At 38.0% G+C, this 23,527-nt stretch overlaps 1 protein-coding gene across 5 annotated transcripts in view; it reads right to left on the reverse strand.

Annotated features, from left to right (window-relative positions):
• Window positions 1-23,527, reverse strand: part of TLN2 (talin 2) — a 209,931-nt gene that overhangs the window by 139,379 nt on the left and 47,025 nt on the right. For all 5 annotated transcript variants that reach the window (XM_074838031.1, XM_074838029.1, XM_074838033.1 and 2 more), the window contains exon 2: window positions 3,671-3,753. The gene's annotated coding sequence lies outside the window, so the exon portion shown is untranslated. The remainder of the gene's footprint in view (window positions 1-3,670; window positions 3,754-23,527) is intronic.

The following is a 23,527-nucleotide window of genomic DNA, read 5'->3' on the forward strand; positions in this document are numbered from 1 at the left end:
AAAAAACTGAAATTAAATATTGAAAACCACCAAGCCAGATATTAAAAACAGGAATCTATCCAGCTTTGGCAGGAATCTCAGATTTATTGCAGTTTCCTACTTGCTTATTACGTGCTGTGTCACAACTATTCTTCACTGGAGTGCCTGTTTCTTGTGGAAAGCGTGTTACCACAGTTGCTTTAAATGCAAGTTCAATGGTTAAGTGACACTATTAACAAAACCTGAAAGAAACACCCTGTTTAAAGTTTAGGACACTGTTCAGGGAATGAGACATGGATGCTGCTATTGATTTGGCTAGATCATCTTCCCCCCTGAGAGACTCTGCTTCCCCACCTGTTCTTTGTCAGAACCAGCACAGGCCTTCAGCAATGCCTTCTTCTACCAGGCATTTAGCCAATGCTGTTCCTGAAGTATGTGAAACTAAGTTTAAATAACTTAGGAGTTTCTCACATTCAAGAAGACAGTTATGTTTTGCTGAGCCTCAATAATCTTAACTGTAAACTTAGGAGATTTGAATGGGAAATTTCAAAGAGAAGTTAGTTATGCACAGCTATTTTAATGAAAATAACAAGACTAAGATGATTTTTCATACACCCTGAAGAGAGCTAGAAAACTTTCCACCTGCTTATTCTCCCTAAATCATGGCATCGGTAAGAAGTTGTGATTTATTGTTTGGATCACATATGAAAAAGATAAAAACATCTTGGAATAAGTCATTTTAACAAAAAACCTATTTACTGTATTCTCACTTGAGCAAGTTCTTCCAGTGCTGATACAGCAATTCAGAAAGCAGATTCAATAGCCTTTTGACCATTTCCATCTTTTGTCCACGTGTTCCCAGAACTAAAATTGTACACATCAGCACGTTCTTGTACTTACGACTCCACAAAGCCTTTTTTGAGAGTTTTAGTCCACTCAACAGAAGCAAAGTAGATTAAAAAGCTTTCCATCTTGGAGGAGATGATTCTGAATATTCAATACATGCAGTAAATGGAAATCCCCTTGATCCAGTGATCGAGGCTGGGGACTTAAAACCCGCTCACCATAGGTGATCATGTGGTTTACAAAGACTACAGTAACTGCACAATAGAAAAAGGTGACTAATTGAAACCACCCCCTATGCAACACCACCCCCAAAAAACCCAAACTGAACAAAAACTCAGAATGAAGGGAGTAACACTCAAGAACTCTTGCAGCAAAAGACCTAAATCTGATCTGCTTGCCCTATATGACTGTAATGGCTGCAGCAGAAGTTATACGCTGATGTCTTTGGAATAAGTCCATAAGCATTTCACGCGTCATGGTATCTGTATTGCTTTAAAAGAAGTTATTCAACCATCACCACCATTAAAATAACATAAATAGTAAAACATACTAAAATCAATGTGACTGCTTTCTTCAATTTCATAGAAGGAAAGAGCATATTGTCATGAGCTAATCTCCAACTGAAACATGTTTTTTGTTTTGGCTTTGTTTTTTTTCCTTTAAGAACTAATGTTGTATAACATGGATTTGGACACACAGGTGCATCTTCCTGTAACAATATTTTAGAATGTTCTTCACTTATGAAAAAAAGAGTAAGCAGAACAGTTTAGCACACCCACCCTGCCTATTTCCATGTTGGTTTTTTTGTTTGTTGCTTTTTTCTGGGGTTTTTTTTAATAAATAGGTTTTACTTTGCTTACCATCCAATGCAAACATGTTTGGCTCTGCTGTCACAACTGGTATGGCTTTTAACTACGTTAGGAAAGGCTAAAATTTGCTTCTTAGAGAACTGCTTGTCAATCTACTCAAGAGCAACAATGCAAGTAGCCTTTCAAATGCATTCAATATCGACAAGTGAGCCACCCTATCAAAGTCATATACAGGCAAGTTTACTTCAACATCAAGTTTCTCATGTCTTAATATCTGAACAGCCTGATGAACAAAAACCACTGAATCATGGCATATAGGCAAAAATCAGCTTCCTTGGCCATTTCTGTGTTAGTAAATTCCAAATAAACACATGCCATTAACTCTAAAAAAATTCTTCTAACGAATGGGATTTCTGCAAAGACAATCGCATAACATTTAAAGCTGACTGAATTATCAGGAAGTTTTGCATTTGTTTTCCTTCCAGTGTATGCATGAAAAGGGCTTAAAGCATTCCTTACTATTCATATTCTTCACCAGCAGTGATTCCACTAGAGACTATGGTTACTTTCTGGTACTGCTGGGATATTGTTCCACCAGTTAACCATGATCCCGTGTGAAGAGGTCACTGAATTTCCTGAGTACAAGATTATTCTCCTATTCTTCACTTACATATACAGCACCCAGCAGCACTGACATATTGCCAAGAGAAAGGAGGGAAATCATTGTGGACTTTGAGAGATTCATTCCTGAATCAGACCAGCATGAATGAATTGAAAACATTTCCTGGGGGAAATCTCCTTTCACAGTTAAGAAACCAATAATATTCCCAAACTCACCTATTATGTCTGATTAGCAAGTAGTTACCAATCCAGTTCAATCAGTTGTATGGCCATAGAGAATTAGTCTTAACTACATGAAGAGGTAATACTTCTTGTAAAATTTCTAAAATCAGAAGCTAATTAAGATCTTTAGCCATGTTATTTGATAGCACAATTGATAACAGTGACCTGACAGCAGCATCAGTGAAATGAGGAAAACAAAGACATTGCAAAAGAGGACTTAATGCAGTGTTAACTCTTGAAAATACGATAGTTACAAGGTTCTTGCCGACAGGCTTGTTTATCAGAATGCTCTACAAATGTTTAGCTCAAAATGTTTAATAACAAGAATAAAACAGTGTTGCTAACCATCTAGCCCTCTCTTAAGATTTGCACCTATGATGAAATGCATATCCTGAACAACTATTTAGTGATTTTACTTCATTTAACCTTGTCCTTAGACACATCTGAGATAAACTGCCATGCGGCTTTAATTATAGGCTGCTTTGAAAGTTCACTACAGACATTTTTCAAACACGGAGAATAGCAGAACAAAATTCCATTAGCGACCTTTTAGTATTACAAGCACCATTTCCAGATGAGCCGTCAAAGCCAGAGACACATTTAGAACAGTAATGGGTACAAGGTCAGAATAACTCCAACAGATTAAGACTCTGGAGCAAGATTTATCAACATTTTGCCCAAATTTTACTGTTTTGTGACATTCTCTTCTCAAAGCGTTACAGTATAGAAACGATAATGTATCTGTGCAGTTATTCTAGTAATGATTTTTCCTTATTCTTTTTGCCACCTCTCTTACATGTATTAAGATGAAACAAAGTTAAGCCATCTTCTCAGCTATTTGTTCGCATACCAATGAAAGGCATGGCCTTTCTTCCTAAGGCTTAGAGAACTCATTTATTGTATGATCATATTCTCCAGTCTCCCTGGAAACTGTTTAAAAATAGTCAATAGCTGTAATGGTCAGGTTGGTCTCCTGGCTGTTAACTGGAATGTTTACTTGGAACTTCAATATTCATGCATCACATTTCTTTTTCAGCTCAATTTCTCTCTTCACAAACACAGCTGTATACATTTCATGCATTCTCTAAAGAAAATATTATACTCATATATACAGGCAGCAGATAAGTTTCTAATTACTGTAGGAGTTATTATGTCATTATATGCAAACCAAAGAAAATGAAACAGAACCTTACCTCAAAATTAAACTTCATTTAATAGAAAATAAGCTTGTCTGAAAGTACTGCTTGACCACGTGGAATCCTTCCAGTAACCAGGTCTGTAACAAAAGATACAAACAAGTTACTTTCTTATCCCCCCAGTCCATTAATTTCTAGTTTTAAAGTACCTTCTGCCAACATACTGGAAAGGAAGCAACTCCGGAAATTATAAGTTTCCTTTTTTTCTCTGGGAGTCAGAATTTGCATTGCCAAATGAATAGCTTTAAGTTCAAAAAAATACAATTCAATCCAGGCTTTCAAATTATTCACACTTAAAAGCTCGTAATAAATGAACTCTGAGATTTTACAGGTAAATACCTTGAAATTGTCTAGTCACTGAACAAAACACTTGTAGCACAAGACAGGGTGTTAATATAAATTAAACAATCACATTGACCTCTCAGAGACATCTATTTTGCATTAACTGTGCTTTTCTATGGTTTACAGTCTCTGTATGGAGTAACTTAGTAGAAAACAGCACAGCACAAGCCTCTCCAGGCAATTTCCCTTCACAGTGAACCCCCTTCTGAGAGTATGATTGCAGAAAAATAAAAATAGAATTAATAGTTTTGTTTTGGTTTTAAAAGATGCCAGAAATTCTGTTTCAAAGGTTTTGGTTGTTTTGAGGGGGTGGGCTTTGTTGTTTGGGTGGTTTTAGGCTTTGTTTTTTAGACTTTGTTTTCTTTTTTTCCCCTACAATTCTTAGGATCATTTGTTAGTTTTTATTCTAAATAAAAGCTAACATAGCATACAGGTTTAACACTCGTGTCATGAGGATGGGTAAATCAGTTTGATCACCAAAACAAATTGCAATTTATCAATTCCCTCCCCTTCCTCACCCCCGTGCTATGAAATAAACATCACCTTCTTTTCAAGTATCTCAAAGTTTACAAGATTGACTGTCTTTTCCAGGCACAGCAATATGTCTGGACAAACAGAAGATGGCCTAGATCTTGCTGCTAGAAAGGCTTGTGTATGTTCCGTGTGTGCAGACTGTGGTTATGGAAGGCTTTTATCCCACTTTTAGATCTTTTGGAGCACTCTTACAGCAACTAAAATATTCAGATGAAGTTCTGATCCACAACAGCTATCCAAATTTGAAACAAGTTTATGTATCAATTTAAAAAGACCAGCAAGTTAAAGTTACACATGTATATACCTACATAACAAGGAATGCCTCTTAACTGAGAAAAGCCTACAGCAACAAAAGAATTCTTGCAAATTTTAACCAACCAAAGCTGGCAAAATTTCCAACGGAATAAATTCATCACAGGATGTTTTTCTTGTCTAGGTTTGTTAGAAAAGTGATTTCTTTTCCTTTCAGTGGACTTTTAAGCCACATCAGCTCTATGTCAACACAACTACTGACTGCAGGTTAACCAACTTACTGCAGGTCAGAGTAAATGCAGTGTATATTAGAACAATTATTTCAGCATCCAACAGATCACCTGCACCTTTATTAAAATTGACATTGTAGTAGTTTACTACTTTGAAATTTAGACCCCTAATCCACACTAATTCAACTTTTCAATGCCTACCGAGTCTCCAGTAATGCACAAAGGATGTACAGTTAAGTTTAATGAAAAGGTGTGCCACCAGCCTGCACCTCATGATTTTCTGCTAAAATATAAGGTCAGGATAGAAGCAAGTTCAGTGCACAGAAACGTCTGCATATCTGATAAATTCCCTTAGTAGGCTACATCAGTGTATAAGGGATTTACCTGTAACATAAGTATTTGTACTACCGTAACACGTCAACATCTTGTCCAGTACAGCCCGTGAATTCGCCAGCCACCGTACTTCCTGGAAAGCACTACTTACTTCTCCATACTTGCACATGTTTTAAATTTCTAAACTTCATTTCAAATGTGATTGTGAAGTATTTCAGTCACTTGCAACATTAATAACTTTCTTCATTTTCAGTCCTTTGTTGACAAAGACATCAGAAGCCCTTCCAAATCCCCAAGTTCTGAGAGCACCAAGTCCTAGCTGAAAGCATCTTCACCTCTACTCAGAGCCTTCATCAATTAAGGCTGACACTTAAGCAACTTGTAAAATTAGTGTCTGAAGAATGTACCACATCCAGTGGACAACAAAACCTGATGTAGCAGAGAATGAAGTGACCATACCATTATTGCTTCCTTCTAGTAACACGTGACAAAGGTCCCCAAATAAATTTTCCAGTTCAATACACACTGTTCATTTCCCATCATTGTGATTTAAATGGTTGGGAAATTGCTTTGAAATCTGCTCTTTTCAGGTGCAGGTCTGTAACAGAACTGTTGCTTAAAAAAAAAAAACCTAAAAAAAAAAAAAATCAGCTCTTGTTTTCAAGCTATAAACCAAATATGGTGAACTAAAAATTTATTTTCTTGTAGTTTATCAGGAGGATCTATCTACTCACGTAAGCATTAATCAGAATCGTGACTGGGAAGAAGGGAGGTGAAGGAACTGCTCTCTTTACATTTTACATCAAGGAACAAAACAATGCATTTGCATGTACTACCAGAGCAAGCTAATGACTTAAATACCATATTTCAAAATTACAACTTCATTTAAAATAGTAGATTTTCAGTTACCTCAATATTTAACAGTAGAAAAATCAATGTATCATGTGGAATCTGAGAAAAAAAAATTGCTTATACTATGTTATGTTTTAAGACTAGCTTGAACAAATGTGACTGTGGAAAAAAACGTTAATTTTTCAAGTGGGGTAATTACTGCTGAAGTAGCCACGTATTTTTTTTTAACCTACCAAATGGAGCTAAAGGGAACCTAAAAACTATTATTCACTGTTTGTTTATTCTATTGTCCTCACTTCCTGGAATGTAGTCAGAGATGGAACTCGACTGCCCAAAAGCGCAGTCAGCAAACCAGCTGCCCTGAACCCTGGATTTGTTCACAGCATGAGCCTACTTACTAACATTCCTAATTTATTGTAGGGTGGGAGCAATGAGTGCATAAAGCACCTAATTCTGGAAGTGTACACAAAATTCAACAGGGCTTTCTAAATATTTGGAGTAATTTTTAGCATAAGCCCCTGCCTCCCCCCCCCCTTTCTTTTTTTTTTCTTAGCTGCAGCTACATTTCCATGAAGTGGTTCAAGTGCTAGTAATGTTATTTACAGAACAAGAAGAAAAGCGCTGAAGTAGAATGTGCTTTCTCAATTCCACTCCAGAATCCTACACTGTGAATTAGAAGAAAACTATAGTTTTGCCCTTCATAGATTTTTCCTAGTTACTCTGCATTCTCAAAATTCTTGATGATAACATAGTTTAATTCAGTAGCATTTGGATTACAGGCTTACTGAGACTACAAAGGTAAATTCCAGCATCCTCTTATACTACATTTTTTGAATGTGGAAAATATTTCTGCCCACGTATTTCTATTGGGTTTACGTGCGTATTCCCACACTGTATTTTGGGGAGGGGTTTTTGTTTGGGGTTTTTGGAGTTCTTTTGTTCAGTTGTAGGTTTTTATTTTTTAATTTTCTTACTGTTGTTAGCTGAGCATTGCTGTAAAAATCCAAAGCAAATCAAAATACATGGTCCATTACACAACATATGAATTCCTGTATTTTCATCCTGTTGGCATTCATCACCACATAACTGTATCACCCCTGCTAAATGAATCTGCTAACAACATAATATTTTGAGCTATAAACAGAGAAATAGTTCCTCCCCCGCCCCCCCGCCGACATTGGGAAGTTTAGTTCTATGATGTATATTCCATGCTTCAAAAAACTTTATGTTCCTTGCACACAACAAAGGCATTGAATGGACGTTTTAAGCTGGTACTAATTTAGATGTTTGTATTGTGTGACTTCTTTCAATTCTTAATTCCTCCACTTATCTTTTATTATTTTCTTAAAGACTACAAGAGAGTAAAATTACTACAAGGATATGAAATATACAGTATTATGAGGCATGGATATTATAAGCATCATCTTCAGAGGCTGAATCCCTGCTACCAGTCCCATCCCTATAAAATACAGCTGAATTCCACCAAACAGATTTAAGGAGAGAATGGAGAAATATGGTCTATGCAGCCACTCACAGTACACTGCAAAGAACATCTTCAACAGGACCTGATATAGTCCCCAAACTACATCCAAAAGCAGACTCCCACCCTCCTTCAAAACTCTTCTCAATAACTTAGTACTTTAATTCCTTTGCATCCTGAATCTGGATTTCAGCTCCACATACTAAAAATACCCACAGGAATAAAGCTCCTATCCTCCTTTTGAGTGTTTCCTCCATTCTCTTCTTCTGCCATCTCTCTAATTGCTCATCAGCACAACAAACAAGATGCACTCTGTAAAACAACATTCTGAGAACATGCTCCAACTGCTACATACACTGACGTGGGAGGGTCTGCAACATGCTTAGGTAGGACACACCGCACTCAATGAGCATTTAATAATACTGCAGGGTTTGCAATGGAATTGCTTTCAGTCAACTGTACAACAGGTAGCTGGAAGGTGAAGCAGGAAGCATCTTCACTGGGCAGAGACATCCTATTGACCAGTACAGATCAGTTCCTATATTCTAATATTAGAACTCATAAAGTTATAGTACAGAAAAAATGGCTTCAGAGTGTGCTAGTACAAACACAATTTAAATAGGACGTGAATATATCAAAGGAATAATTGGGAAAACCTAATTCTGTTATAATACAAAGTTCCTTTTTGATGTAATACTTGATACAATTTCTACCTTTAAGACAAGGATCTTCACCACTTTATATAAAAATCACACACACGTGCACACTAAGGAAGAATCATTCAAAAGTTTGCCTTGCAATGAAGGCTGCAACCAGGCTTCCCATTCTTATTTGTGTAAAAATGTTGAGTTACCTTCTGCTGGCAAATGTAGGATTCATGCAGCAACATCAAGCCTACTGGCAGAAAGATTATAAAATATTAAAAACTTATGTCAGATTTTAGCTGACTATTTAGACATGCCAAGTAACATGCATTTCAGGTTCTGTTTCAAGTGTAAGGTGGTACTCAGCACAAAGCACTGGGAGGCATCTTAACCAAGTGAAGAAATGGTGGGATAAGGCACCACCAAAAATATACCTGAAAGCTACAGTAACTTTAAGGTTGTCTGAACATTTACTGTAAACAATCACAAGCCTGAGTAAAACTGAGCTACATACAACTTTACTTATCAAACTGACATTAAAAAACAATAGTAATATTTTTGTGTGGTAGATCAATACAGGATTTTTCACAATCAAAGCCACCTCTGGCATTTACCACATTAAATATTCTTGTAACCAACAACCATGTTTTTGCAGGTGATTTCTGAGAACACATGTGCTACCTCCTCCAAAAGCACGGCATAACACACACAAAACCACACGGATTAGCAACACACTGAGTTTATGTACCTCAGGTAAGCCTGCAGGCTAATTGCAGTTATGCCCAGGCTTTCCTTTCTCGAGGACAGACTGGCTCAACTAGGGTTAGTAACACAGCAGCCATTGCCAGGAATGAGGGATACCCAGGCAGGGTGTTCTGAGATCAAGCACGTGGGTGTACACACTCCATGCCAGGACAAGTGCATAAAGAGCCCACCACAGAAATACAACTAGAGACTGACAGTCATGCGCTTTCATATACTGTGAATAATTAGTCTTACAAAGAGGTAATGGAAATCTTAGCCTGACACTACTTGAAGAAGCTCTCATTTTAGTTTTTCCAAGTGGTTTATATCAGGTTTTAATCTTGCTAACAGTTCATTACCAAAAGCCATTATGGTAAAGCTTTAAATATTTTATATAAATGTTCCTCTAAGATACTGTAACTACACTAACCATGAAACACTGAACAATCATACCACAACCAGTACTACACTTCTCTTGGTTAATGAGGAAAAGTTACTAAATTATCAGACTAAAGCCTCCTTTATGCCTGCAGCCGGGTTTCAACTACTGATTTTTCAAGTTTTAGGCATTGTACTACCTTGAAAGCAGCAAGCTTTTCCAACTGCAGAAGGTAAACTGAAGAACACTGCACATAAACCCAGAAAATCTGCATTTAATTTCATCACATGTGATTACCAATAAGCATCCTATACCCCAAAATAGCTGCTGCAGGTAAATCAGTTTTTAATAGTATGAACTGAAACACAACATTTACCTTTGAATACAAAATTCAATTTTAATTAACTTGTTTTATTTTCCCCATCAAAATATTACAGGATATGTTCATTATAGTGGGAAATCCACTACAGAAAGCAGAGCAAAATGATATGCAATGTCATTTCTTGCCCTTCCTCCCCACCAGACATATATGATCTATCATGTACACTTTAGGTTTAGAAACTACTATTTATCAGATCATAATACAGATTGCCCCACTCTCCCTAGGTAACAGGCCACTCAGGTTGTCTCTGGTCCAAACCACTCAACGCTTCTGGGTCTTTTTGCTTGCTGTCCTTGACTTCAACCAGATTAACTGCTCAAAATAACCAAAGAAACCTGTTCTCTACTGATTATAATCAGCAACATATACCACATAGTCTATTGCTGTGTCAGATACTTCATAAATGATCAGAATTCACCTACTGGAACAAGGTATTCAGCGTCTAGGCAAATTTGACTATCCCCCAGGTGAAACTACACTCTAAAATGCAATTCTTCCCTTATACTTGGAACTAAACATTATTCCTTAAAAACTCTGAAGTTTATCAAAATGGTGGTTCATTGTGAGCTGAAGCATTCAAGCTACACTTTCTTCCTTTGTACCTCACAAACGGAAGTAGGTCAGCCCTGCACAGGTCTGCCAAAACTCAGCTTTCAACCCCTAAGGATCTATCATTGTTTCACTCTATCAGACCTTAACTACTGCTCTGCAGCTTCTATCTGTCAATCTTTAGAGCATCCTGCACACACAGGATGACACTGAGGAGGTCTGAAAAGGCAAAACAGGTAAATTCTACAACACAAGAAGAAAGTACGGCATTAGTTTCTTCTCAAAGCTGCATCATTTAAAGTCAACTATACTCTGATATATTTTCCAAATTATGTAAATCTCAGATCTTTTACATAACAAAGCTGAGCCAACTTTTGGTGATTAAGAAAAGAGATAAATGTCTTCTTGTGTCTTCATGAATTTGAAGTTTTGTCAGGCAAATACTACTTTCTTCCTGTCCAGGGCTCTTCAAGAGCAGTAGTTTTCCATAAAGGAGCAGTTATTACTCAAACTTTATTCTGAACTCCAGCTTCCTCTCTAGGTAAGTAAGAAAAAAAGGTTCTAATTTTGTTGTCTGGTAGAAAGACAAAATCTTGTTTAATGTGAATTGTTATCACTTTTAAGGTAGGCAAAGAAGGTCTACCAAAATTCAATGGTAACTTATTTTAATTATTATTATTATGTTATTACTACTACTACAGAAAAAGCTACAGCAAATATTGACATTCGGTCATGCTTGGTAAGTTCTTTGGAACATGTTTGCCCAGAACAGTATGTCATCCCGGCACCAAATTGCAATGCCCTTCCTTTGATGACAGAAAGTAAATTTGACTGATTCACAGGAGTGATCTGAAGTACAAGGCAGCCACGCTTTACTGCCCTCCTAAGAAATCACACACTAGAATGGTGCCACGTGTCAAACCCAGCTATTCTTTTGTCATGATGTGAATAACACTCACCCTCCGAGTACTACTACAGGAAGTATCCAGAAAATGACAAGTGTCAACCACTATTAAGTATGCCAGGCTTGCAAGGTCTGCAAGGAGTTAACTACAGCCATCATCAATTGTTCTTCATTTATTATAAAATCTCTAGCTCTAGATCTGAGCATAAAATACAATCTTTTAAAAACAGCTAAATACATAATTTTCAATCACGTGATACAATACATAGTAATTGAAAATGACAGGTGGTAATGACATGAAATAACAGGTCTTCAAAAATGAGTACATGGCACTTTCCTCATCGGGGTACCATTTGCACTAACCGTAATTTCTGACCTTTTACGATTTGGAATCTGTGCTAATGTTATTCTTTATTTCCAACCAGACAATCTGTAAGCAGTTTAATAATTGTAAACAAGATGTTAAGCCTATTTTTCATGCAAACAGAAAGTGTAGCTTGCCACAGAACAGTTGCAGTTCTCTGCCGGATACTAACACCTGAGCAGTGAACACAACTCCATAGTATCAGAAAGAAATTCCTCAGCATAGGGTCTGTTTTCTTCCCATGCTGTGATGGTATGCACTCAGAATATCCAAATATGTACTTGCACTCAGGTCAAAATTAATCAGATTTCTCAGCCATTTATGCTGACATGCATTACAGCATCAGTGATTCAGCGATCCATTGCAAAGATTCACTGGTTCAGTGGATGCTATTGAACCTCAGCAGTTCTACAGCAATATAAATAAACAACAGTATATTTGCATCATCTTTATGAAAAAGTGTGAATTCAGCTGTCATAAGTAACTACTACAAAAAAAGAAAAATGGGAACTTCTTTTTCTTCACTGTTAAGTCATGAATCAGTCAGGCCTCAAACACTTCTCCTAAATAAGCATCTTTTGCAGTAGGTTCACATTTCCCTTCAAGCTACTCATCCAAGAGAGGCGCATCAAGCCATGATATAACACTGGTCCTGCTCCCAATCCCCAGTCAAGCTTTCCTCTTCAGAAAAACATATTTAACCTGCATTTTCACAAAAAAACCCAAACCAACCCTAATTAGGCTAGGCTTACAGTTGGATCAAAAGGGAATTTATAGCATAAGGCAATTTAGAAAAATTCCAAAGTCTCAGGTGTCGCCCTCTCACATTAGGCAATTAAAATGACTGCCTATTACAATAGCTACCATCTCTATCTTTCTTCTCAAAAAGCTAAAGAAAATACATTAACAAGAACCTTTTAAATAGCTTGACTATGTGCATGGCAGATTTTAACCCCATATAAAACAAAACTATCACCAGATCCAGGTCTTACATTGAAATCCCTGCAGGAAGGGTAACAAAGGTGGCTGGTTCCAAGTACTGACAGTTAAGCTAACTGAAACAAAAAAATCTATTGCACTGCCAACATTAATTTAAATATGTCACTTTCAAGAGATACTACAAGGTTATAAACAAGTTATGAGGTTGTCTGTAATGTGAACACTTTCATCTTGAATAAGGACAAGAAATTCATATACAATTTTGGCTAAATACCTGCAAATAGAGTCATTAGCAATATGAGTATTAGTTTTAGGAGTTGAGAATTCATGTCCAGGGTAAGTACATGACCTGAATAAGCAATAAAATAATAAAAGTAATTTTTCAATGGACAGGTAAAAGAAAAAAAGAAAAAAATCAAAAACACCACAAGGTTTTTGTTGTTGGTACAATTTCTTCACAGTATGTTACCAAGGCAGGACACCTGCCATTCTAATGGTGTAATTCTCAAGCTGTTTATATTTAGCATAAAACTAGCCTGCTAAATCTGTTCACAACAGAAATACGGTCCACTTACACTGTAGCAGACAAAGCATACAATTTACCTCTTTGGCATGACTAACAGGAAGTGTGCCAACTTTCCAAACATATTCCTCGAAAGCTGGCCTGCTCTATATTTGCATCCAAAGGGTTAGTATAGTAATGGTTCAGAGACTCCAGATACAAAGTGCTGGAAATTCAACTTCAACAGAAATAAAACTTGGATTTTTCATTTTTATATTATCGTTACTGTTTTACTGGACTGAAGAGATTCTTTCTAAAGAGCAGTGGTTTGTAAAATTTCCTTATCTTCAGACCAAGTTATTAAATACTTAACTTAGGCAACACATTAACTATCTTGACAGTAAGAAATGTAGCAAAACACAAATATACCAAATATCCAAAGTTCACATTAGCATAAAAATTTATAATGTTTGGAAAGAAATTATTCTTAACTCAAACCAGAATGATCCAAACTCACCAAAACCTCATGGGTTGATGCAATCCCATGCACAAATACAGGCTGGGCGATGAGTAGATTGGGAGCAGCCCTGCAGAGAAGGACTTGGGGGGGTTAGTGGATGGAAAACTGACTGTGAGCCAGCAATGTGCGCTTGCAGCCCAGAAAGTCAATGGTATCCTGGGCTGCATCAAGAGAAGTGTGGCCAGCAGGTACGGCGAGAGGATTCTCCCCCTCTTCTCTGTTCTCATCAGATCCCACCTGCAGTGCTGTGTTCAGCCCTGGGGTCCCCAAATAAGGACATGGACCTGCATGAGTGGGTCCAGAGGAGGCCATGAAGATGATCGAAGGGCTGGAGCACCTCCCTTATGGGCACAGGCTGAGAGAGTTGGGGGTGTTCAGCCTAGAGAAGAGAAGGCTCCAGGGAGACCTTATAGCGGCCTCCCAGTACCAAAAGGGGGCTATAGGGAAGCTGGAGAGTGACTCTTTATCAGGGGGTGTAGGAATAGGACGAGGGATAATGGTTTTAAACTGAAAGAGGGTAGACTACGATTAGACAGAAGGGAGAAATGCTTCACTGCGAGGGTGGTAAGACACTGGCACAGGTTGCCCAGAGGAGCTGTGGCTGCCCCCTCCCTGGCAGTGTTCAAGGCCAGGCTGGACGGGGCTGTCAGCAACCTGGGCTAGTGGAAGGTGTCCCTGCCCATGGCAGGGGGACTGGAACTAGATGATCTTTAAGGTCTCTTCCAACCCAAACCATTCTATGATTCTATGAAAACAAAACTAAATTCCGCCCAATCTTTTTGTTAGTATGCCAACAACCCTTTGGCATATCATCTTGTACAGGTCTGTGTGCATTACAGAGAATCTCCAAACAATCAGAACAGGTTCTAGACCTCCTCAGAATGAAAGCTGGTTATCAAAGAAAATGCAGCTACAATGAGATGTAGAGATAAATGATTCTGGGCCAAATTCATACACACATACATGTATGTGCATATGTTATTATTCCTTTAGACATGCAAACACACATGGCCTTCTCACAGAGCTTGTAACGGCTTTTACACTCCACCACATAAGGATAGAACACCCAGCATTTTCAACACAGTTAAGGCTAGAAGTTTTCAACAGGAGGAAGTCTATCACATCTGAGGTAAACCCCAGCTTGAAAACCTAATCAGCAGGTAGGAAAAGGCACAACTCTGGAACACCTTCCTTAAGGCCCAAAGAGAATATGGAGAACATCCTCCTGCGGGAGGTAAGTCTTTACAGTACTCACCAGAACATGTAAGTACTGTTTCTCCTATTTCAAAACAAAACCTTTAAGTTGTTTTTGCCAATGGTTGTAACTTTTTATCTTGAAAAGCTCATATTATAAAGCAGGGAATTAAAAGTCTCACTGTATTTTGCATTATATGCACTAAGAATCTCTATTCATACGATTTAGATATTTCCAGAACAAAAGTCAGTCAGAACTTCAGTTCCTTCTTACTAGAATATTGTATTCACATAAATATTTTGTGCCTAGGAAATTCAACAGTTAAAATTTCATGAATATAATTCTAGCTATCATTCTGCTGTTAAAACTACATGTATTTCTGAAGAGTCAGCAGTACACAGACCTATGCTGCCAAATTCAGGGTGCTGAAAGAGAAGAATATGGAGTCAAACACATTACTGGATTTTGTAGTGCTGGAGAAAATTTATGTCAAGATATACCAACCTGCTACCAAACTCCACAGAGGTGCCCAAATTCAAGTACTGACTACAAAATCAATTCATTCCTCTAATTCCATTCTTGCACTCCAGAAAGCTATTCTTAAAATTTCAATTCCTTTACAGAAAATAAAAATTGACAGACCACACCTGATCTTTAGACTTCACAGCTTCAGATACAATTTTCTCCTCAAAAAAAATTGATATTTATCCCAGTGAAAGGCCATTAATTTATCAAAACATCTTGAAAGTATTCTTACAATTTGGCAAACTCCATATGTGAAAACTGTCTTCTGACAGACAACAGACGCAGAAGGCTGTTCAGGGCACTCAGATACCAAAGTGAAGTTCTGGAAAGCAAGTTACAACTTTCTCTGTATGTTTACCATTATAGCTCTCTAACTTACAGTATGACATCTTAACACCAGTTGTTTGTAATTGTTGTGACTACTTAAAAGCCTTGGAATTGAAATTATTCCCCTCATAAAAACAGTATGCTTTTCAAAATTCAGTGGTAAATACAGTTCTCTCTCAATTTCTCCCTATAAAAATGGCCTTTGCAGATAAAGGTATATATACTGATGGAAATCAAACTACCCCTAATAATTAGAGGGCACCCTAAGATATCATTTAATGTTTGAGTTTCACGTCACTTGAGAATTGGAAGAGCTAATATTTCAGGCAGTCTTCACGCTTCTGCTACACAAACTATGCGGATGATCCCTAGCTCAGTATTACATATCTTTTCCCTCTATACATTTGTGTAACCACATACAGAAAGGAAGCTCAAACTTTCACCCCCAGGAAACCACTTCCTTAAGTTTATTCTAGTAAGATGAAAAAAGAAACATTATATACTTGTAAATTAATTTGTTGTAGTCTGCTACCACCTCAGTAATCAGTAATGAAAAAAGTAAACCTCAAACTGTTTTCTTTAAATGGCAACTGCTAGTTCAACTAGTGTAGATGCTTTAAATAGCTGTCAGGAGTCCAAATCGCGATCATAAGCAGCCACCTAAGGCCCATGGACACCTTCTGTCAATGAAGGTTGTCACTCCAGTCAAGTTCTTAAGATAGTAGAAGTTGAGATCAAAACCAGCTGGCATTAAAAATTACCCAGTGAATGTGGTTGACTAGAACTGAAGTGAAGCTCTTCCTGACCCACAGACAATATTCTCCTAGCTCAAAGTGAGCCCACTGTCATCAGCAACTGTTCTGGATCTCTCCAGAGGAAGACGTACTCCTCAGAGCAGATTACCAGTAATAAAGTTTTGTGAGAACTCCAGGAAAGTACTTTTTCACTTTCTTGGATGCTTGAAGCTCATCTTCCCAGCACAATGACTTGGTATCAAGCTTCCTGTACAGTATTTCAACTTCAGCAATATATGGTTTTTAAATTACTTTCAATGCACTTCACTCTCCAACTAACAGCCATTGATGCAAAGTGAGTGAAGCCGCATCAAACAGATTAAGAAGCTCAGTGGCTACCTCCTGCATTAAGGCCTTGTCTTCTTGTAGGAGATATAAATCTTTGGTATGACTGGGGGCAATGGGAGGAATTTAAAAGGCAGCTTTAATCGCTACTACTTTTAAGAGTTCCTCAGTGATTCAGAATTTAGTAGTTCTACAGAGTGAACACATAACTGTTGTACCTTATACCAGACACACATAAAGCAGTTCTCTTTCTGTCTGATTTGTCTTGGAGGACATTAACATTTCAGAAAAAACTGCACATCTTTTATCTATTCAGTTGCCAAATCAATTCTTTCTGATTAAAATACGCTTTGAATTTCATAAGGTCTTCCCACAGACATAAATCCTTCGGTCCCAAGAACTTCCTGTCATTTTAACTGCTTCACTTCATGTCCCCCAAAGAACAAAAATGATGCTCTGCCATGTTCACAGACAGGTTGAACAGCACTCATTGTGTCCTAGGGGAGAACACTGTCTGGAATTGCTATTTAAATAGGGGAAGAAGGAGAGACAATGCTGAAAACCACATACATAAGAAATACATGCTGTTTATACTCTTTACTGAAATCAAACATACGAGAAGCTCAACTTCCTCCTCACTCCCTCCTCCCTAAAAGGAAAAGAGATGTCTTCTCCTGACAGGACTAAGCTTTCCAAGCACATGTTTCTGGACTGAGGCAGTGTCCGAGCTATGTAGAACGTGAAATAACCTTTTTCAAGATGCTTTCACTACTTTTAGCTGCGTGGTCTTAGACCAAGCTTTTTGTATATATATAATTTATATTTATTCAATAGGGTAAAGAGCAAGTAAAACTCCACCACACTTCTACACCAAAATGGTCTTGAACCAAGTCAGCCCTCCAACTGTGTACATGGGTTGTCTAACCCCAAGTACTATCCTTTCCAATCACTCCCCATACTGGAGCCACTTCAATTTCACATCTCCCTACCTCACTGTGGTTCACCTTTGAAGTTAGCTCCCATAAGTTTCCTCCACATACCAGCCCAGACTTCCATAATCTTTCTGTCTAGAAACTTAAATCGGGTCACTCCAAGGCATTTTACTAGAGACAAAGCATTCTTTGCCTTTGCTGTCAAATAAGCTACTTAATGAAGTACGCAACAATCTTGGTCACTCAGAGTTGGTTTCAGTTATTTAACGTGATTGTAGACCTGCAACACTGCTGCTGCAGATATAGACAATGCCCTTTACCTACCACTGAGAAGTGCAGTTAGCATGGTTGTCACTGTACAGCTACAAGGTGGCATGGCTTAAAAACAAAAAAAAAAAACCCCAAAACTGACACGAAGAAACCCCACATTTCATCACAAAGTCAAGCTCTTTGTATAGAAGAGTGGACCAATGCCTAACATTTTCAATAACAGAGACCCCAGAAAGACATATTTTCACTGATTTTCCATTCATTGTCCTGGAGTTGAAGCCAAAAACCCCAAGTAAATCAAGCAATTTTCCTATCTGGTCTTTTTGAAACAGGTCACTGTGACACCAGTCTGCCCAGAACTAAGGCTTTAGAAATGAAGAGGTAAAACATTGCATTCTTAGCTCCAGTACACATAGAGCATTTCAGTATTTTCAGAATATCATAGAGTGATATTCGAAGTTAATTCCAAAGGGTTTTTCATACACTGTCTGTCCAAGGGACTGATTCCACTGCATTCAGAAAGCACATCTGAAGTGTTTATTGCTTCCAGATTCTGAAAGGAGAAATTATTGTTATAACTCAGCTGAGTTGTCTTAACAGCTCTGCTAAAGCCTCTCTGGTTTTCATCCCAGAGTCTCACTTCAGAATAAACACATTTCCTGTGTACTCATTCTCCAAGTATACAAAGCTCATATTCAAGTTTCAGGCTGAACAATCCATTTAACAAGGAAGACGAACACAAACCAAAACTTACATTGCAGGCTACTTGAAACACGTGCAAAGTCTTTGGGAACTTGAGCTGCTGCATGTAACACTCCCTAACCTTTCTGCCATTCTCTGCCAAAAATCTGAAGCACTACATTCAGAATTTGCACTAAAAGCAAAAATTGATAATCATGATCTACATCCAATTCTGCACCTAATGGTTTTATTGAATCAAGCTAGCACATAGGTGACAACTGACCTCACTGTTCCAGATATGTGAATTATGTCATATAACAAGAGCAACAGCTAACATAGGTCTACTCAAGTTAATGATAAATTAAGTTGATGTATGACACTCAGATCTGAAGGTCTAGCAATGTAACAGCCCAGCTACCAGCTTGACCCTAGCAATCAGCGAACAGACACTAGTCATAGGTGCAAAAAGTCTGAAACTTTTGCCCAGGCAGCTTTTGCTCTCAGAAGTCACAGACCTTAAATTTAAAATACAAGAGTCTACTAAGAATACAACTGACTGTTGAATGCAGTAACTAAAATACCTCCTTAGGAACATTAATTTTGGTCATAGACCACAGGAATGTAAGAACAAACATTAAGTAAATGACTAGCACAAAGCTACGCATAAGCCATTTGGATAAACTGAGGAAGTGAGCATGTCCATGAAAACTGGTGATACAGTGCAACTGTATTTTGCTAAGTAGCATTTAGCAGGTCAATAGGCCAAGTGACACTGTCAGAATTCGACTTCCATCTTTACTGCAATGTTTCTAAATCTGCGTTTCAGTTATTACATGGGTTTTATCATGAAAACCTGTAAGTACTCCTCATTATGCTTTTAAGTGATAGAATCCACTTCTGTCATAGTATACTTTTGAAGCAAAGCTCCCAACTTGTCTGAAAATGCAGAGTAGCCCAGCTCAGGGATAGTGTATACAACTCGAGAAGCTAGCGACAATTCTGAGCTATTACTGAGCCCAGTATTAGATAATAATTATCCACCAGGTAAACCACAATTAACAAGGACACATTTAAATACTATGCAAGCTTTTTTGAGCTACTACCTTGAAAGCAGGCACTTCAAAGGGACATAAGTGCTTCTAGAAATTAACTACCTTTTTATCAATATAATCCAAGAGGAAGACAACTGCAAAATATTCTTTAACAACAGATTTTAGTTTGAGATAATTCAGAACCATTTTCTTGATTGACTTTCACTCCAGCTGCTCTCATGAATGATTTACAACTGTGTGCTATTGGCTCCTTGGACAGCACTTAGCTGTACAAACAGATGGACAACAAGCTTTTGGAAGCAATTCTAGCCAAGTCAAACCCTCTTTCTGGACTGGTATGGGGAGAGGCATGCGGGAAGAACCACACTTCTGGTTGACATTATTTACCACTTGGCATGTTTCCCTGAACTTACAACTGGCAAGCATTTAGCAGGGGCAACTTTTTTCTTGGTGAGAAAGCGGCAGAGGACACATCAGTCTGAGAGCATAGAAGATGACAGATCAAGTCTTATACTTAGAAGTACTACTCTAGGATTGAGCAGAAGACTAAATGCAGTATGACCTTCGTGTAGCTTAAAGAAGCACACACAATAGGCAAAGGAACAAAGTTTTATCAATTGAAAATAATAACTTCCAGAATACACAATTCTTCTGAAACATTTCTGAATTTCTGAGGAGTGGAGAGGTGTCTGTCTGTCTCAGGGAAAAGACCAAGGATACAGTATCTTAAGTCTGAAGAAAACTCCAAAATTGCCTAGAACTTTCCCAGTGCAATTGAGGAAAAGGCTCACCTATTCTGGCACTGTGTTCTACCTTCTCGTAGCCTTGCAGCTGCACAAAAATCTGAGAAGATGGAGTGTAGTTTCCTCTGATCGCAATGGATCCAGAAACAAAGCCTTAAGAAATCCAAGCAGCATAAAAGATTTTTCACAGCAACCAGATAGTTGGGGAAGGAAGTAAAAAGCCCTACTGATGGACAGCCTGTGTCTGAGCTGTTACGTCTTCTGTGCAAAGGACACACATGCATGAAGTGACTGAATTACTGTAATGAAATTATGACACTGAAATTCTAGTCACAGGAAAAGCAGTAAAAAAAGATGGAAGAAAACCAACAACAGTGAAGGTTTCACTTCTTCAACGATTTTTCCCTAGCCATATAAGTATTATATGTTTAATCTTCACAATCCTAACCTGTTTGACACAGGCAGCAGAGAGTACATTCAATGACAAATGAAAAAAAAATTGGACAAGTAATACTGACCGAAAAATAAGAGTTTAAAGGAAATGCCTCTGTACAAAGGAAGCGTGTGTAAGGCTGCTGTACAATTATTACCAAGTAGATTTTTAAAACAAATAGGATGCTATTTACAACAAAATCAAGGTAACATAAAATATGTAACATTAACAGCTACCTCTGCAGGGAAATGCGTCTGAAGAACTTTCTGCCTTGACAACTGTGGATCAGTTGAACTGACAGGTCACTTGCTGCTAGAATCCTTCACACAAATCAAGCTTCAGGGAACAAAGGGACACCTAGCCATGCTAACCTGCCCAGCCATTACAATTCTGAGACAATAAAAGAGATTTTAAGAATTCCAGAGATGGAGGACAATGATGCCTGCAATACACTGAACTGCAAAGAAGGCCAGTGTAAAAAAAACAGGACCTTGGCAATTTTAGGGTTTTTCACCACAAGGGAGCCAAATGTACCCTCACAAAAACATAGTAGCTTTCTTCAAGGTCATGAGATGGCTTGTCATTCTCCCAGAGACTTCTATGCCCTCTCTCTCCCTCCTTAAAGTCCAGTTTCCCTGAAGTTTTTCTCTTCAAGTTGCAAAGGAGTGTTTTCTCCCTTTAACTTCCTTTTCCAGCAGCCAATGCTCCACAATAGCTTTCCAATTCCACCTACCAGGCCCTCCTTTTAAACAACCAAGTCTCAGGACATTTTCCAAGGCCTCCCCTCTCACTCTCCACAGTGATTTACAAGCACTCGCAGCTTTGCCACTAGTCCAAGAAATAAGCAGTTGTTTCTGTCATATGGTCCGTTTTTACTACTTCCTGAATGCAGTCACCCCTCTGAGGACTACAGTTACTAAGCTCCCAGCCTTTAAAAGTGCTGACAATTAGAGCAGAGATGCCCTGGCCCTCAACTACCCTTTGAAGAAGACCGCATATCTGCAACCAAGCAATACTACCTATTGTAGAGTAAGGCTGAGCACTGACAATAAGTGACACCAGCAAAAAAATTACTGAAGTTACATTCTACCTCTGTGTCTTTCTTTGTGGTTATGAAAGCCCTGCTTTAATCCAGTTCTCCAGAACAAACTTGCACTATAATGCCTGAGCTTTATTTCACAGAAGGTGATATGCACAGCAATATGAGCTTAAGAATGAGGAAAGACATTGTCAACAATCAAAACATTTCAGCCACATGGTCAAATTCCAGCTGTAACCTTAATCCAGTATACTGGGGTGATACAAGCTAACACAAAACTTGAATTTAGCCCAGAGAATCAAATTCATGTTTCTGTGGCTTTTAACTCTAAAAATCAATATTTTCAAAGGTCCCTTGCTCCAAATTAAATATTGCAGCAACAAGGCACCTCCAATAGTGACACAGTTTACAGAACAGTTCAGTGGACTACATGATCCAGTCTCCCAAGGAATTCCTCCTCCCACACCAGCTGCGAGTTTGAATGATATTCAAAATTAGTTGTTATTCTAGAATTTCTGCAACTAAAACTAAGATTTACAGACAATACTTAAGTCTGAATGTTCTTCAACAAGTAGTCAAATTTACAAACAAAACTAGTTTTAAAAACAAAAGTGGCAACTGCAAGGTAATTACTTACTGTGCTATTTGATACCTGCTAAAGGTAACTGGAAACTCAATTTCTTTTACTAAATAACCTGGCATCTTCCTCAAACTTATTTCTTAGGAATCTATAATATTGGATTAGAATAAAGGCTGACCTAAGAAGTCTTCCATTGAAAAACTGGTTTTGAGGGGGTTTTTTTACTGTTAGTTTTTGGTAGAGTTGGTTTGTTTCCTTTTCTTAAATAAAACTGTGGTGAAAGTTATTTTTTTCTTACAAAAATAATTCTGGAAAAACAGGGTATTTTGAATCAGAAAACACAGTGCTCTTGACTTAACAGCTTGAGTCTGGATGCACATGCAAGGTGTACTAGTTTGTGTGCATGCCTAGAGAGTTAACTGGAAAATAATCTGATCTAGCTTGGACCACAGTGTGCAAGAAAGCGGCATCAGAACTCCACTCCCTGACTATACAGCACCTCTGCACTGTCAGCTGCATTTTCTACTAAGTGTAAATGTTTCTGGTCAAACGATGTTTTCATGCGGGGGGCGGGGGGGGAACCAACCAAAAACCAACCAAAACTGGCATGTTCTATCACGATTAATACCTTTTGTACCCTTTAATATGCTATGCATGCTTTGTTAGCATATTTTCACATTCACTAAGCAGGTAATTTGACAGCTATATTGTTTAAAGCCACAGTTTAATCACTTCTGACTCCAACATGGTTTGATTTGCCCAGTTCAGACTGAGCATCATGTGCTTGAGGTCAGGGAAAAGTGAGACACTCCTAAGGAACCCTCAGTGTATTTAATAAGGCTCATGTTTGTGCTTGCCTCTTATCACTACACTGAGCCACTATTGGAACTAGCTTTTTTAAAAGCACCTGAAAACCAATTTCTACATAAACCTTTCCAGCAGTCTTAAAAAAAACCAAAAAACTCCTCCACACTCTAGGAAACTTTAGTACTTAATCATAAAGTTCAGGATCAAAAGGCACCATTGGTTTACACCTTTTAACTGTGCA

Source organism: Strix aluco, chromosome 12 (assembly GCF_031877795.1).
Source record: "Strix aluco isolate bStrAlu1 chromosome 12, bStrAlu1.hap1, whole genome shotgun sequence".
Lineage (NCBI taxonomy): Eukaryota > Metazoa > Chordata > Aves > Strigiformes > Strigidae > Strix > Strix aluco.